The following is a 13,892-nucleotide window of genomic DNA, read 5'->3' as shown; positions in this document are numbered from 1 at the left end:
ACACTGCAGGGGGAAACGGAGGCCCTCAGCCAAGAGCAGAGATGTTCCTGTCATGTATCCCAGGTCGTGCCTCGGGGACTCAGTGTCCTGTAGCAGTCCGGCCCCAGGCGAGGACCAGCAGCGTGGCCCACCCAAGCAGGAAGGGCACTGTGCTTGAGAAAGCCCACACCAGATGGGAGCAAGAGAGGCTGGTGGGGTTTTGTGAACCTATGAATGCTCATAGAAAAACACCTGCATACATTCAAGTGATACAATTAACAGTAGCATTCTTTTTAACAAAATTTCAAATGTCAGTAGTAATTTTACCATTCCTTTTCTCTTGTCCCCTGCACTCTGAGACAGGCTTAGGTTCTCTCACACTTGCAGCTCTGATGCAATAGTTGTGAAGTTATTTTACTTTACTGCAAGTGTCTTCGCTCCACGTGTCACTGTGACTGTCGTCTCTTAACACAGTCAGATATCTTCCTGGATCTCTCCATGAGTTCCTTGCTCCTGCTTCTCAGATCCTGAGATAAAGAACAGGTGAAGGCACATGACTGGAAAAGTCAATGTGGACTTGAGCAAAGTCCTCAGTGACCCCCTAGGTGAGTGTTGACCACCCCTTAGCTTCGATTCTCAAAGTTCTGCCCAGGGTGACATCCAGACAGGAGGGAGTCCTGGGCACAATTAAAAGCTGTGTGGCTTGGGTGCGGGGAAAGTTGCAGGAGCTAGTTCCATAGCCGGGACCCTCCACACCTCTGCTCCTCTCTCTCCCGAGGCCCCGCTGCCAAGTCCCCACGCTCCCTGATATTCTGTCCTTCTCTTCTACTCTACTTCAAGCGCTTTTCCTCTTCCTTTATTCCCTGATTATCTGCAGCTGGAGAGATTTTTCCATCACAAAATCTGAAAAAATTTCCTGCAGCTGAAAAAGAGGTGCCAGAGGTCAACGCGCATATGGTGGTTCCTGAATAGAGCCCCTGGTTAGGGGGACCCTCACCAACACTCACGGGACATCAGGTATGTTACAGGGTCGACCACCCCCAACAAGAGTTTGCTGTGACCCCAAGGCACGCACAGCATCCCTGCTCACTAAAGTGTAGTTGTAATCCGTTATTAAGAAGCAAAAATAAAAAAAATTTCTCATGTTTCTTACTAAAATTATTTATGAGTTAGAAAAAGAAATTGTAAAAGAAAAGAACAAATTTGACTCCATGTTAGATGTGTTCGTTTGGCTTTAAACCTGTACCTTGTTTTCTAGGCTCCGACTTGCTATCTCTGCACCTTTTGTGAAAAAAAGTTGCCTTTAGCCTGAAATATCCAGGACAGCCTATTCTCCGGGCTCTGATCTTTAAGGATATTTGCTCTTCTACACTTATGTACAGATGGCAAGTGGCAAAATAGATAATAACCTTTCTTTTATTTGGAGGTTTTACGGGGGCACCTTAATTTGACCCACCATGGACAGCTGCAGGAACAAAGGATTCCAAGGACAAACAATTCGTACAGCGAGAAGTTTGCAACAACCAACCACATCCCCGCCGCTTTTTAGTATAAAAGGAGACTGAATTCTGCTTTGGGGAAGAGAGTTCTACTGGATATCAATATGCCATTTTCTGGGTCTGCCAGATTTTCAAATGAAGTCACTATTCCTTACTCCAACATCTCATCTCCCCATTTATTGGCCTGTCATGCAGCAAGCAGAACGAGTTTGGACTTGGTAACAAAATGACTGCATTAGAGGTAGTATGTCTCCACTGTTTCCTCATTTCCAGTATGTCACAACCTATCAATTTTATGTGCTGTTTAACAACATGACAAAGACCTATTACAAGGAATTGATTCCACAGAAATAAAATTATTTCTACTCCCTCAAGACTTTTTTCTTTTCTATTTTATTTTGTTTTGCTTATTGAAAAGAAAATAAAAGTCAAATCATTTTATTTCATGTATTTTTATAGCTACATAATGTAAATACTACAAAAATATTTAAATTGCAATAAAACTTGTTAATATATTTGTATAAAGATATATAAACAATCAATGCAGATTAGGAAAGGAGTAGATATTTACTAAAAATCTACTGCACATCCAGTCTTTTACAAGCATATCCTGGAATATAAGCTCTATTATCCAGGGGTCCCCCACCCCCATTCTCACTGCCGATTCCCTTAGTAATCAACTACCAAGGCACCAGCATAGAACCATGCGATCGCTATTTTAGGTATAAATGAATGAATTAGCTCATTCAATTCTAAAACAGAAACCTTAAAATAAATACTGAACTTATTTACAGATAAACAAATTTGGACACAAAAAAGTACAGTTTCTCCCCCAAGACACAAAGATAATAATTGGTAAAGGCAAGATTTGAACTAATCTGCCTGATTATAAAGCTAAGGTGGAAATCCCCTTCGACTGTGTAGGTCCAGCAGCACAGCCCATCACCCTATCTTTGTTCAGATCTGGCTTTAGACAGCCTGAGACAGCACCCCATTCCTATGGAACTCGAGGGGAAACGATAACAATAAGGATTTTATATTCAGTAGTTTCTTAGGTCTCAATTATATAAAGTGTCAGCAGGTCAGCAGAAAACTCTGGGAAATATGAGTGGGTCCAGAGCTTTTCGCTGATAAGAAACTCAATCTATCAGGACAGAGTGACCTTCCCATGAGTGGCCTCATGAACATAAACTAAAGGCAGCTGAAATGAAAACTAGCAAGAACATGGAAGTGAAGCAGGAAGGATCCCTACTATCCCCTGCCCAGTTGCCTCTTCACCCGCATGGACAAGATGGCAGAAGACCCAGGTTCTTGTCTAAGTTACAACATCATGGATTCTCACCCATAAAATGTTGCAACTCTATGCTGTCTTAAGTCCTTTACAACTAAAATATGATGACACCAATATCTCAGCGGAATGTCTATGTCTCCACTTTCTCTCTTCTATTAGGAGACTATATCTATGGCCACAAACAGAAATTCAATTAAAAACACCATGCACGAAGCCTGGCGAAAGTCTGTGTAAGAGACATTGTTCTCACTCTCTGTGAATGAAAACTCAGAAAAAGTGGACCTTCTCCCTCTGTAAGTGGGAGGTAGACTGATTTTGTGTGTGTGTGTGTTTGCACGCACATGTGTGTGTGTAAATCATATAAAATATATTCTGGGATTTGCACAGTTTTTTTATGATACTATCATTTCATGAGGATGAGCCAACCTTTAAAGTAATTTGAATCTATTTTTCTGAGAGGCTCTTTTGGTGGAGGATGGGAAAGGGGAAAGGAAAGGAGGAAAGAAGTAAATGAAGCAAAGCTGTAAGAATACTGCTAGGGAAAGGCAAGACATTAATTTTGTTCCTACTTGCATCACACACAAATTAGGGACTGGCTTTCCCCCATGTCTTGTCAAGCACTGAGCTGCAGAAGAACAGGCGACAGCCCATTTCTCACTGAGCTTGTGACTGTATGTGACATCTTATAGACACAAATTATTTAACCTGATCAAACACTCTAGCAGCAGGATGTAATTCTCCTAATTTGAGAGACAAGAAAACAGGAAGTGAAAGACGGTATATAGCTTGACAAAAGTCAGAGGACAAGTAAACTAAAGAGGATGAATTCAAACTCAGATCTGAATGCAGAGTCTGATATTCCCACTCCCAGGGCTGGAAAATCCTTAACACAAGGTTCCCCAGCTCCTCTGCATTGTTCCTGGCACCAAGCATTTCCCATGGCGATGGTCTCCAATTCTCAGACACAGTGCTCTGTGCAGCCAATAACCTCCATTCGACCTTGATCATCTACCTGCCACGCCTACCAGGCTTCACCATACAGGCAGGAAAGCTGGATTTCAAGTGCATACAAAGCCACCCTGGTTTAAGCTGGACTGTTTATCAGCTTTTCCAGCATAAAGGCAGCCATGAAAGTGCTCACAGTTTGTACATGAGCCACACTACCTCTCTCCATCTGTCTCCCCACCTATACTACTTAGCTATGACCATTTTGAGAATCTTGGAAACAAATTTTTAAAAACAGAAAAGAAAGGATTCTGTAACAAGTACTTAATACTTACAATTTTAAATGAGAAGTTACAAAGTGAGTATTTACAAACCGAATCTGCCTTCCTAGGTGTCAGTTTTAACAGTTAAAAAATATAATAGCAAAAATTTCTCACTTAAAAAATTAACAAAAACATCAACAATAATCTGGAATAAACTCAAAAACAATGCCCATGTTGTACATGGAGAAAGTACAGGACTGTACTGAGGGGTAAAGTAAAAGTGTGAAAGTAGAGACATCAACCTTTTGTATGGAGGAAAGCAGTTTTAAAGATGTACGTTCTCGTAAAGATAATTCAAAATTACTAAAAAATCCCATGACAACACTTATCTTTTTTTTTAACTTGAAAAAATTATATTAGAATTCTTCAGGAATAATAAAGTCATAATACAAGCCAAGAAATTTAGGGATCGAAAAAAGAATCAAAAAATTCACACTGTAATATATTAAATAAATTTTTACAATATGTAAGATATAGTGCTAGAGTAAGAAAGTAAGATTGACAGAAATAAATCATGAGCTCAAAAAGAGACTCTAGTATACATAAGTATTTTTTACAGGTGGGATTTCAAATTAAAAAGCAAAGTATGAATTTAATAATTGTCTTGTTACAATCAGAGAATACCTGGAAAAAACAAATTCTATTCCCGTCAAAATGACCACAAGAAAAATTACAGAAAATGATGTAAATATTAGAAAGTACTAATAAGAGCAAATACAACTCTTTGCTCATATCAATTCAGCTTCTCCTCACTGTAACAAGTACCATTATCATCTCCATCTTAGAGATTGAAAAAACCTACAGAAGAAATTTATACCATTATAAGAAAGCATTTCTAAGAATAAAACCCAAAAAGAAGACATTTACTATCTTAAGATTATTTTGGGCCACAACAATAATGAACCTACAATAATGAACAAAATGAAAGGCAAGAAATGACAAGTAAAAGCTCTCTGATACATGTTGATGAAGACAAGGGGTTAATGTTCATAATACACATTGAGCTGTCACAAAGCAGCAAGAAGCTCCCCCACTTAAATGTTTGCAAAGGACAAAAGGGATCATTCACTTTTTAAAAGTCAGATGGCTAATGAGTGAAAAATGCTCAAAACCTCACTGGTCATCAAGTGCAAACTAAAATAATGAAAATCATTTTGCTCGTCATATTGGCAAATATGTTTAAAAGATATTCTAGCTAGTGTCCATCTTTGAGACAACAAACTGTGAGCGATCTTTTGGAGGATGACATGTCAATGGATATGTAAACTCTGAAAAACGTGTGTGCACACAGGCTGAACTCCACTTTTAGGAATCGTTACATTTAGAAAAAATCAGTTCAAAAAGATGTACTCATCAGAACATTTGCACAGCACTGTTTACAATGGTGAGAAGAAATGCTGAAGTGAAATCATATCCAGCGATAGAGAATTGGTTACATAAGTTATTCTACATCTTTTCATGCCCCACAGGAGAAGGAATTTCAAGATTCACTTGAAAGCATCCTGTGATGTATGAAGTTGTCACATCCAAGGACTAAATTTCCAGAAACCTTAGCTAAAGGAATACTCATACAAGATCACAGGAATGTTTGTACAAGGATGCCAGTCAAACACCCTTTCTGACAGTGGAAAATGGAGAAAACTTAAGTGTTCACCATCAAGACAATGATGCGGTAAATCACGGAGAGCTGTGGGCACTAAAGTTGCAGCGTTTCAGCGTGGTCCAAGGCCTTGTCCACAGTACTCTCCCACGAAAGGTGTCGTTACACAAGAGACCAAACCTGCACATCAGGAGACCCCTTTACTCTATCTGAAAGGACCGGGTGAGTCTGGAGTGGGAGGAGGTCTATGATATATACGTTAGTGAATAAACCGAGCTACAGAAAACATATAGTATGGCCTTATTTTTCAATAAAGCATATATACACACACATATACATAGATTTCTCATATACGTGTATGTATGTGTGTATATATATATGACAAAGGCATAAAGGTCATGAAATATATACTCCACATTGTCAGCAGCTTTTACTCTCAGAAAAAAAGGGGAAGGGAAGTAGGGGACTTTCGGTACCACCACAGTTCTCTTTTCAGAATTTCAATTAAGTATACTTGGAATTTAAAAGTTTACTTAAATACAAAGTAAAATGGACGATGCCTCCACAAAACAGAATGCTATACTGGTCATTAAAAATCATGTCAGGGGAGATAGAATATTGTAGAAAAATGTGTAATAAGCCGAATGGAAAATGGAGGTCTCCACACAGTAAACAGGCACACAGTGCTCACTGGTTTTTATGACAGAGCTGATACACACTGATGAAAAGAACAGAAAATAGATGTTAAAGTGTTAATTATTATCTTTGAGTACTGGGACCAGGATAGACCCTTTTGACTCTTTTTTCAGACTTTTATATTAAATACACATTATTTTTCATCTGAAAAATGCATTTTTAGATGTCTAGTACCACACATTGGAAAAAATACATGAGTAGTTACAGAAACAAATAACTAGGAGACACCGCAGCACCGTCACACAGTGTAGAAAGGGCGATCCTGAATAACACCACGCAGTTACATAAGGACCCACAAAGTGAGAGCACCTGCTGTAACAGGACGTGGCTCCCTTCCATTTGTCAGTTGTGTCTTCAGGGCTGAGGCATTTCTGAGCACGGCCAGTGTCAGTGCTGGTGTCTGGATGGATGCCACTGGAGGTGAGGGCACCTGCAAGCCGAGAGGAAGAACAGAAGTAATCCTCTGCTTTTTCTGTCTTGTTTCTTTGTTACTTTTAAAGAGAGGCGTAAATAAGATAAACTGAACCTTCCTTACTGAAATTTCACTAATGAAGCCATTTTTAAAGTGTTCACAACTTATATTCTGCCTATAACTGTCTTTTCAAAAAAGCCTCATATTTATTAAATGTTAATTAACTCAGTTAATTAACTACATGTTGAAACCTTTTAAAAAACATGAAATGCACTACGTGAAAGCACCACACATGCAGTGACTAGCTCAGCTGTCTTTACGGCAGTGCAGTCAGCCCCCACCATCCCGAGACCCTGAACTCCTGATGCTGGGAAGAGAGCACGCTGCTTCCTCAGATGGAGAGAAACGGTAAAAGCATTTTCTGAAATCTACAGCACTGACAAAACATAACTGCTTAATCCCAGGCTCCTTGGAGGCTGTCATTTTCCGTTTCTGGCCAACACCCGTCAATGAGAAGAACCACCCCATTCCCGAGTCATGGGACTCACGTGGGCAGCAGTTTTGGAGAAATTTCCAGTTATAGAATGTTAACCAACTATACATAAAACTCTGAAAAAGAAAAAATGCAATACTCAGATTTTGGAAGACACTCAAAATATTCTCCTAAGTCTTAGTATTTGGAAAGGCTGGGCTTCTCCTAAGCCACTTATTTATTTCACAGACAGTGAGCATCTCCCACAAACCCTGCTTCCCTGTGTGTGCTGGGAGCCTCAGGAACATTGATGCTGTCTATCTTATAAGTCACAAGGCAGAGGCGTGTGTCTCACGCCTGCAACTCTCACACAGGCTCAACTCCGAGCCTCAATTTGTGAACTTGGCCCCATTTTCTCACCTGTTTATTTGGTATCTGTTCTTCTGTAAGCTGCCTGAAGTGCTTCTTGGAACAAGTCAGAAGAATGAGTGGGTAGAGAAATGGACAGATGGACAGGTGAGAGATGGGCAGACAAACAGGGAGACTCCAAGAGAAGGGGAGCAAACAAAATTTCCTATGCAAAACCCTCTTCTAGTCAAGGAAGAAAACCATCACGAAGAAGTGTGAAGAGGCAGGTGGCTTAGGACTGTTTCCTGGATTCCATCAAAAGTCACACCACGTGATGAGAGGGTAGAAGTATAAATAATAAAAGAAAAAAAGCATGCATGTTTGAAAAATATATCTACATTATGTACTTTCTAAAGAATAGATTTATATCAGCAAGGCTCAATAACACAATCTTTGGGTATTTACAGAAGTGAGAATCCCATCTCCAATCCGCAAGACATCCCTTCGGAGCACTGAGGGTCTACACGGTGCGATCATAAAGCCGTAACCGCAAAAGCTGTGCTATCCTGCACTTACGAGGAACGAGCAGCTGTGCTTGGCCTGCCCACGCGCGTCGTTTACAACCCACAGCACCTCTACGGGGGAGGGATGACTAGCGAGCCCTGTCTCTGCAGGAAAGAAAAAAGTCCGGGAGAGGCTAAGCCGACCTACAAGTTCTCCATTTCACAGGACTTGTCACTCCAGAGCAGGACTCGAACTCGGCCCACGTTTGTAACCACAGTACTACCGTAATTTATGTGCTTTTTGTGTGTATAATACATTTGTTTCTGGCATGAAAGTGTATTTAATAAATGATCGGTTGTCTTGTATATTTCATTAGCTCACAATCTTTATATTTTTGAATTGTACTCTTCCCCTGGAGAAATGAACGGAAAGAGCAGTGGTCAGAATGAGGTGGGGCTTCATTCTTTATCTGTTACCTCATCTCATCCAAGTCCCCAAGCAGGGAGAAGGAGCAAATGTTCTCTTCATCTTTTAAAGAGAGGGCTCCAGTGATGGTGATTTACTCAACTCCAAAACTAAGTCTGGGGGGAGGGCACATGCAGCAACGAGAGCAGTATCACCTGTAGGAAGGCAAAAAGAGCTCAGGGGATGGCTCAATGGGTCAGCCTGATTTAATTTCAATTGATAATTCAATAACACACTCTAAAAATACTAGCATGCAATGGATTTGCTCTTTCTTGACATCTAGCAAGTTTCCACAGCCGACATGTAACATTATCATGAACTAGTGAAAAGAAGAGTCCACAGACAAGGAAAATCAATGCCACAGGCAGGCTGAAACCCAGGCTGGAGGAAAGGAAGAGAAAGGGCATATTTAAGAAGAGGGGAAAGTCTGGGAAAAAGACATCATCACAAGGACTCTCAAGCGTCATCCAGCAATCATATAATCATTCTTTCAAGAGAGAGTTACTTAGGTCCTATTTTGTGCGAGATTTTACAAAGGGCAAAGAGAGACCACAGCGTCCATGGTGGCAGCAAGTTGCGGGGCTATAATACAATTCTAATCTTGGTACCTTGCACAATTGTCCTCAGTATAAAGGCAAAAATTAAAGTAAAATAATACTATGTAAACCATACACATTGCTGAAATAAATTAAAGAAGACCTAAATACCTGGAAAGACAAACCACGCAAATTCCTGGATCACATGACAATATTCTTGGGATGGCAGTGCTCCCCAGAGTGAAGCACACATACAACGTGGTCTTGATCACATTCCCAGCGGGCTCCTCAGCAATAACTGACTAGCTTCTGCTACAATTCATATGGGAATTCGAGGGTCTCAGTAACCAAAACGTACCTGAAAGAGTAGAACAAAGTGAGAGGACTTGTAATTCTCAATTTCAAACATTACAACTGTATCTACAAGTGAGATTAGAGGCCATTTTTAAGGTATTATTGTGTTTATCCTTATTTTCTAAATTCTGTACAACGAATATACCTGTTAGAATAAGAAAAATAAAAACTTAAGTATCTTTTAAAACATGCACACCGATTCATTCATTGGGGAAAATTATTTTAACTATAAAGAGGTAAACAAATATCTAGTGAAAAAGGACCACATAAAAACAAGTCTGCATTTACAATTTTCATAAATTGAAAACTGAAAAGCACAAACACATCAAATTTCTAGGAAGACTGGTGAAACATATTAATAATTATTTTCAAAAATTCTAATTGCACAATGAAAACACAAGAAAGAGAAAATCGTGATTGACAGGAAACTGCGAACACGTGGAGAGCAAAGGCCTTGAAATCACTGTTCCTTTAACTCTGCTACTAGCTCAATAGGAGAGGAAATTCCTCACTGAGGGGACAGTGGAATCCCATGCATAAGATAGGATACACAGTACAAACTGCAGTAGTATCGGGAGTGAATATGTTAGAAGAATTCTGAAGTTACAACATTGCTGAAAAACTATAAAAACACTGACAGACAGATTAAAACACACAGTCATACATATTATATAGAAACATGAACTCTGCTCCCATGTTGCATAGAAATACAAACATATTTGTTCATTTATGGGCACTGATTACTTTATCCCAGGTAGAATATTTCAACTAAAACAAATAATCAATATTACACTCCTATTGTCAAATGTACTTGATAACTTACTCTGCTATGTAACCATATGTGTCTAAGATAGATCTAAAATTAGTGAAAAAGAGCTTTGTATGGTTTCTTGAATTCTTCTCAAAATTCCAAGCTTAATTTTAAAATAGATCTGAGCAGTATTTCTATATTATCTTTTCCCTTGTGAAATGAACAACACAGTCTGTTGTCAAAATTCTGTCCTTACAATGATTCACGAGCACCATATCCTCACAAAACTGCTGGACAGCAAGTCACTATCCAGACACTGTGACCAAATAAATGAAACAGAAGGAAGACAGTGATCCTATTCTGGAGGGCTTATAGTCTGTGTCAACACTGGGGTTTTTACTTGATTGGTTTGATTGGGTAGCAAAAAAAATCAATCAAGTACTTTCTTTGAGCATTCTATAAGTCATGACTGTTTTTAGTGTCATTAGCAGGAAAGACTTAAGCATGACTTGGTTAGGTCAACTAGCAACAATCATCACTGGAGAGTGAGTAATAAAGAAGTTAACTGATAGCAATGCTTCTGCCTACATGAGACCTAAAATAAATCTACACTGATATCCGAAAGGAAAATAAGGAGATGAGGTCCCCAATGAGAAAACAAACTAACAAGAAATCAAAAAATGAAAGTCATTTTCATTAACGATTCCAGGCAGTAGTGGAGCATGGTGGTGAAGATCACAAATGCTGGGGACAAACATGAGGGTCTGAAATCCCACAGCACTAGGTAGATGTGACACTGATATTTCAGTGAAATTTTCTGCATCTCAGTCTCCTATCCATAGACTGGGGACAACAACTGCACCCATCTCCTATAACGGTCCTAAGAATTAAGTTATTTTATATATAAAAGCTTAAATAAAATACCTCAGAGTTTAAATAATACCCCAAAAGCACAAGAAACAAAGAAAACAGAGACAAATTGCAGTTCATCAAAATTAAAAACTTTGCTTCAAAGGGCACCATCCAGAAAGTGAAACAACAACACAGAGGAGAAAATTTTTTCAAATCACTTATCTGGTAAGGAATTTGTATCTCAAAATGAAGAAAAAAAAAACCCTACAACTCAACAATAAAAAGGCAACTCAATTAAAAGGTTAATAAAGTATCTGAAAAGGTATTTTTCAAGGAAAATATACAAATGTCCATAAAGCACAATGTAATGATGTTCAATAGCATTAGCTGTAAGGGAAATCAAGTCAAAACCACTAGGAGAAACCGCTTCACACTCACTACAATAGGGTATAATAAAAAAAAAGCGTAACAAGCACTAAAGAGGACACAGAGGAAGCGGAGCACGCAGCCCTTGCTAGTGAGGATGTAACACAGCGTGGCCACTTTGGAAAACAGCCTGGCAGGGCCTCAGAGAGTTGAACATTTCGTTTCTGACTTACCCAGCAATTCTGCTCTCTGGGCACACACGTAAGAGAACTGAAAACAAATATCCACCTAAATAATACCACATGAGTGTTCACGGCGACATTACTCATCACAGCCAAAAACAGAAACAACCCAAATGCGTATCACCTGATGAATGGGTAAACAGTGGGGCCCAGCCATAGAGTGGAATGTTATTCAGCAATAGCATAGCATAGAATAGTGACTAAGGCCACAACATGAGCAAATATTGAAAACGTTTCTCAGTGTGAAAGAAGTCAGTCACAATAGACGTTTCCACTTATATGAAGTGACTCGATTTACATGAAATGTCCAGCACAGGCAAATCCACAGAGAGAAAAGTGGCTCCTTGGGGCTGGGGGAGGATGGGGAAGATGGGAATGTCTGTTTATGCGTACAGGGCTTCCTGTTGGGGGGATGAAAATATTCTAAGATTGAATGGGATGCACAATTCTGGGCATAGAGTAAAAACTGATGTACATTTTAATGGGTGAATTGTATTAAAACTCTTAAGAACTAAAGGACCTTGGGCCAGTATCTTCCATAGTAAATGCAAATTGCTAACTTTTATTAGAGGAAAAAGAAACTGCTCTCAGCATGAAAGCAGGAGATCAGCAAATGTGAGTTAACCGAAATTGGACAAGAGCATTTCACTTGAAACAGTTGCTGAGTGTACACGAAATATTCAGAAATAGGAAAATCACCTTGACATCACGAGGAAGCATTCTGTTTCAAATACAGATCAAGGATTCGGCAAGCCCAGCTGCCAGAAATGACCAGAGAAGAAACCTGGTTTATAAAACTAGCACCAGAGACAACAAGGAATGGTGATGAGGAAAGCAGGCGGCAAATATCTGGAACAGTTCACTACAAATAATTTCTCCACCAAAAATTGAAAAATAAAATGAAAGTGATGAAATGCTCTGTTGACATCTCGAGAATGGGCTTCCTTCGGTGCTCGACTGTTCTGTAACCCCGATTGAGAGACTAAGGAGAATCAGCATGGCTCCTGGGGGTCCCCAAAGGACTGCCCACCAGCACGCTGACCACCATCACATCTGCCAGGTTTGAATTGCAGAGAAGAGACCAAGTTCTGAAAGGCACAGGAAATATTGACAAGGGAAGAAAACGCTGAGGTCAGTCCTGGGACAGAGGCCCTCTGAGCAGAGGCCAGAAGGCTGCAGGTGAACTGCAGTAGACCTGGGGCAGGAAGGGATCACGAGGGAGCATATCTCAATTCTCTTCTGTCTCTGCCTCCGGTAGGAGAGATAAAGCCTGCATCCTTCTCACCTGGAACTGTGGGTTCTGGCTGGAAGAAGTCTTACTGACAAGGAATGATTATTCAAGACTCTGTGGAAAAAGTCAAGAAATCGAGAGGGATTAGGGAGCCATCTCCATGAGCCTCTCAAATGCTCCCATATTTATAGGGTATAATCAAAGGAAAACTTCGTTAACAGTTGTGAGATAGTAAGGAGGAAATTCGGGAAAGACAGGATGAGGCAGAGATTGTAGAATACACAATGAGTACAAAGGATTAGTGTATCTTTAGGGAAGTCATGGGGTGAGGGGAACAAGATACATTTTTAGATATGTTCATTAAAAAGCAGACCACCAGACCAGCCAGGTCCTTGTTTTGGGGATAATACATTATCTAACAACACACAAGCCCAGCGTTTATAGCTGAGGGTCTCAGTCCTTGCTTTACAACCAGCAGAGTGCTATCTAAAACCTCAACTACACAAGCAAAGCATTGTCTCTGCTTTTTAAGGCAAGGAGTCTGGAGTGAGGATGCACAGGAACTTGCTTGTAAAGCAGTATCAAAGCATATTTTTTCTTCTTAAAATTCAGAGGCGACTGGGGTGTGTTACAATTTGTTAACCCAATCATCTGCTTCCACATGGAACCATTATGGAGGACACCCTAGGATGAAAATCCGGGATGTGGGTCTTTTCCTGCCATCTTCAGCCACTCTATCAGGGTCTAGACACATCCGTGAATAACGATCCTACAGTACCACTCACTCTCTTAACTCCTGGTGATTGAAACTTAAATTTAGCTCTACACAACTTAACGTAGAAAAGTTTCAGCAATAAAAGATATAATATTCCATTTATATCTCATCATATTACTGATTTTCTGATTGGTCTAAGCTGCTTCTACTTGGTAAAGCACCTCATTCTGAAGCTGAATTCAGTAATTCCCATTGTGCATTTCTAGCCAGTTTGGGCTCGCTAACTTCTTTTGGTCAAATATCGATATACT

General features: G+C 39.8%; 1 protein-coding gene across 1 annotated transcript in view; it reads right to left on the bottom strand.

Moving 5' to 3' along the window:
• The window catches only part of LOC140694718 (uncharacterized), a 204,121-nt gene that overhangs the window by 17,364 nt on the left and 172,865 nt on the right, over positions 1–13,892 (bottom strand). Inside the window, exon 6 of the mRNA XM_072957828.1 lies at positions 6,643–6,763. The gene's annotated coding sequence lies outside the window, so the exon portion shown is untranslated. The remainder of the gene's footprint in view (positions 1–6,642; positions 6,764–13,892) is intronic.

The sequence above is a fragment of the Vicugna pacos genome, unplaced genomic scaffold (assembly GCF_048564905.1).
Source record: "Vicugna pacos unplaced genomic scaffold, VicPac4 scaffold_103, whole genome shotgun sequence".
Taxonomy (NCBI): domain Eukaryota; kingdom Metazoa; phylum Chordata; class Mammalia; order Artiodactyla; family Camelidae; genus Vicugna; species Vicugna pacos.
Note: the sequence above shows the minus strand (reverse complement) of the source record. Positions and strands in the feature narration are given on the sequence as shown.